Source organism: Oryzias latipes, chromosome 4 (assembly GCF_053564925.1).
Source record: "Oryzias latipes strain Hd-rR chromosome 4, Olatipes_Hd-rR_3.1".
NCBI classification, from domain to species: domain Eukaryota; kingdom Metazoa; phylum Chordata; class Actinopteri; order Beloniformes; family Adrianichthyidae; genus Oryzias; species Oryzias latipes.
Genome location: NC_136240.1, coordinates 15330355 through 15334447, shown reverse-complemented (window position 1 = coordinate 15334447; position 4093 = coordinate 15330355). Strand labels below are relative to the sequence as shown.

At 43.1% G+C, this 4093-nt stretch overlaps 1 long non-coding RNA gene across 1 annotated transcript; it reads left to right on the top strand.

Annotated features, from left to right (window-relative positions):
• Positions 1-1070: 1070 nt before the first annotated feature.
• On the top strand, positions 1071-3337 carry LOC144992037 (uncharacterized). The gene is made up of 2 exons (XR_013655767.1): positions 1071-1306; positions 1730-3337. It is a non-coding gene; the product is annotated as an uncharacterized LOC144992037 (long non-coding RNA).
• Positions 3338-4093: the final 756 nt, after the last annotated feature.

Genomic DNA, 4093 nt, shown 5'->3' with positions numbered 1-4093 from the left:
GTCTCCTTTTCACCTATTCTGACACAATCCATTCAGTTGTTGTCAAAAGAAGAAAATGTGAATTGTTGCAATCTGCTGGTCAGTGTATGAGGACATCAAAGAGAGCAGCTCAGCTGCGGCGACACAGAAAGAAGGGGAAAACAGAGCACGGGCAACAAAAGTAAGCTCAACCTTAAAGGCAGGCCGGCTCGGTAATACAGGATCATCCCTGGTGTAATTCCTTTCCCCTGGCCCCCAACAATAAGACATTGAACAAGAGATGCACATCTGGGGAAGGGGAGGGGGTTTCAGTGAAGGTCTGGTGGTCTGACAGCCGCTGACCAAGTCGCCATGCCAACACTGTGCATGCACACCCACCAACAACTGTTTGAACCCGTTCGAAGCCCTCTTGCCCTCTTTCATCCCCAATATTCTAATCAATCCCTTTGGGCCACGCTTTGTGCGTTTACGTGTTCAAACATGGCGGGAGATCAGAGGTCATCCTGGCCGCTGACCTTGGCCCCTGAGAGGAACCTCTTTGGATTGCGGGTGGTGTCACACCGCGGCTCCTCTCCTCTGTGGCAGGTCCAGTTTCTAATCGGCTCAGAAGCCAGTCAGAGGCCGGACGCCAGTCGGTATTGTCCAGTTGCATCTGAAAAGCCTGCCTCCAAAAGGCCAGGGTGAGGCGAGGTCAGACTGGCCACAGCGCTCCATCGCCTTTCAAATGCCATCGATACCCTCCAAGTAGCCAACATTTAAAAGAAATAACAGTTTACAGTAAAAAGCAGGAGCTTTAATCTTTATTCATAAGATTTTCATTCCTGATCATTATCTGTTTCATACATTTTTAAAGGAAAGTTTCAAGATAATTCCAGTTTTTGCTGCAATGATAACTAAAGTTACTTAAATCGGTGTCGTTGTATATTTCTGATAGCAAACTGAAACTGTTTTTTCTTTTCTTTTATCTGGCCAAACAGTGTGCATGCGTTGTGTTTAGTTGTCTGCTCACAGTCACGTCACCCCTGGCTTCAGTTCTAATCATCTCAGGTGTCTCTTATTTAGTTAATTACCCTTCAGCTTTGTTTAAGTCCACAGTTTTTGTTTTTCCCCGTTTGTTTTGTCACGTCATGTCCAGGGTCCTTATTTGATACATTTCATTTCGTGTTGCCTTTTTTCTAAGCCTGCTTTAAGTTTGTTTAGTAAATTACGTTTCCGTTCACAAATCGTGTTTGCTTTTGTTTGGAGTCTTCACAAACCTCCTTCCCAGACATGAAGGGACTCCTCAGCTTCAGCTCGACAGCTGTCTAAGGAGACGAAGCCAAATGAGGTAATTTTATCAGAACCGTCTGCCAGACTAATTATATCAGGTGTTCCTGGCTAACTTCAGAATCAAGTACTTTTTGCTGAGGTTAGCAAGGGTACATAGTGTTAGAGCTACTGAGCAGTTCCACCAGAGAAGCAGCAATACAAGCTATTCAGTTTCCTAATGTTTTTTTTTTGTTTGACTGTATGTAAAAACTCTAACTTAATCTGTAGAGGTACTTTATGTTTCATGATTCTCCATTCAACAAAAAACACTTGGATTATAAAATCTTTTATTCATCGTTAAAATCAAATTCTGTCAACATGCAGTGCCCCCACTTCTATTCTAAGTCCTTGTAGGCTGTCAAGTCTGAAGACAGGACAGAATCTAGGAAATGTCCAGTTGCCTTAAATGAGTGTACTTGAACAAAGTGTTCTCCGCCTATAGATCCTTGCGACATCCAGAACTCCTCAGCTCCGGCCCCCTCAATGGCTAATAGGACCTGCCAATTAAACTGTCTCTTTTCCCTTTCACAACCATGAAAGGAGAGCAATTAAATCCAATTGGTCCCTACAGTATTGCTGGGACCCAAGACCCAAGAGGCCCCTGCAGTCCGGATGTTTAATCATCATAAGACCTGGTTGCTGGTTCTGATAAATGGGTCTGGGAAGGGAAAGTGTTGGCTGGTCATTAATCTACAGTCAGATCGGCACACACTCGGCTGCTGCCAAGTTAATTGGCCACTTATTTTAGCACGAGCACGAGACTATGGTGAGATGAAGATGGATGTTTCTCCACTAATCCATGATTTGGCCTTACAGGGTACTGTACTAACGCAAAGAAAAACACACACTTAATGCAGAAGTGCGTGTTCAATTTGTTTTTATTCTGTTTTTTTCTTTGTTCCATTTTTACTGATTGTACAAATATATATGCAGGAGGAAAATAGCATTACTTAACCCCTCCCAAAAGCATGAAGGTAAAAAATGTTCTCCTGCTCCTTATCTACTTTATCGCTTCCACTCCTGCGAGTCGTCTCAGCCTGACCGTCCAACCAGCTTAGAGGGTCAGCAGTTGTCCAGGTGGCTGCCCGCCTGATGGATGATGGGAGCAGAGGGGGCGGCCCCGGTACTGATAAGGACTCTAATCTTGAAACGGACTTCCTCTCGGAGCCGGCGCTCAGTCACACACTGTCGACAGAGAAAGATGGATGTGTGGGTGGATGGACGGATGGATGGATGAGGAGGAGACAGACATGAGGGTGTCTAATGGAACAAGACACACCCTGTCCTTGTGTGTTATCAGTTCACCTTGTAACCCCAGCAGTTGTTTTTTTTTTTTTTTTTTTTTGCCTTTTCTCTGAATGTAGCCTGTCCTGTCTCAGAGGAGCAGACTGGCTGAAGCAGTTTAATGTTTGAGTATTTGTGGTCAATAGAAACTGACCATATAGAAGGCAGAGCTCGTCACTTCTATTTTTGATTTTTGAATTCCAGACTAAAACAGATCTCCAGATGATAAATCCTAATGAGCTTTGGGGGTCAACTTAGGTCACTTAAACACTCAACTAGTAACAACTTTAATGGACAATGTATACTTACAATAATGAGCCATCCTTATCATAATTTACGACTCCATTGGATTAGAACTAGCTTGAATGAGTATTGCTTCTATACACCTAAAGCTACGTTCACACCAAGTGTGGTTTGTGCCACAGGGGCGTCCAGTTTTAATGTTAAATCAATGTACAGATGTGATCAGAGGTCCTGCAGACTCAAATTTTTAGTGTCAGGCACGCAAGGTGGTCTGGTGACTATGTGCATTTTGGTTCATGCAGCACCATGTTTTCAGAGTTCAAATTTCAGAACTTTGGCGCATAAGACATGTTGTGACCACCCAATCAGGTACTCAGAGTTGGCCTGTGACATGTTGATGGCTATCCTTTAGTGGGTGGAGTCCAAAACCTACTTGGAGGAGAATCTGATTGTTCTCCTTCTGAACTTTATGATAATTTTCTTACTTGTATCAAGACAATAATAAAAAGGCCCTCTCATTTGATTTATTTATTCATTTTCCTTGGATTCATGCGGTGCAGCCAGTCGTCAAACGCCGGCCTGACCTGTGTGGGAGCAGCGGGAAGGTCATAGACATGAGTGTGTCTTGCAGTTCCCTCAAGGCTCATGCAGCCACCTTAAGGAAACGTTATGAAAATGGAATGTACAATTGTCATGTGTCACAGTATTTGTCAGGATAATGTAAGTTATATGCATCTATGATGTACAGGTGATGCTGATGTACGGTGCTCTTTATGCAGCACTCCAGTTGTTAGTGAGGTGGGTACACTGCCTCTTTACTGACTGAGCGCAAAAGCTGTATGCACGGGATGTTTACGTGATATGTAAGTTGCTGTAAGATGGCTGGAGGACACCAACACAAACTACACTCTGATGTCTAATATTTTAGATTCTAACAGCCAGGGTGCAAGCAAGAAGTGCACACTTATCACTTCAACAGCACCAACCAGCTCCGTGCACTGTGTGCAGTGTTTGAAGGGGTTCAAAAATTGAAAAATCGACAGCGTGCACTTTAAGAGTTTGCCCATTTTTTGCTTGCGGACAACCTGTAACTAATGCATAGATATCAAAGTACAAAGATACAATTACTATTCTGGCACAGAAAAATGAGCAGAAACATTTGAAAACTTCAGCAAAAGGGGCTTCAACTGTACCTAATGAAAAATTTATATTTTCCAATTTACTCAAAAAAAGAGGGGTGTGAGAAAGAAAGCAATTATAAAATATGCAACTAGATATC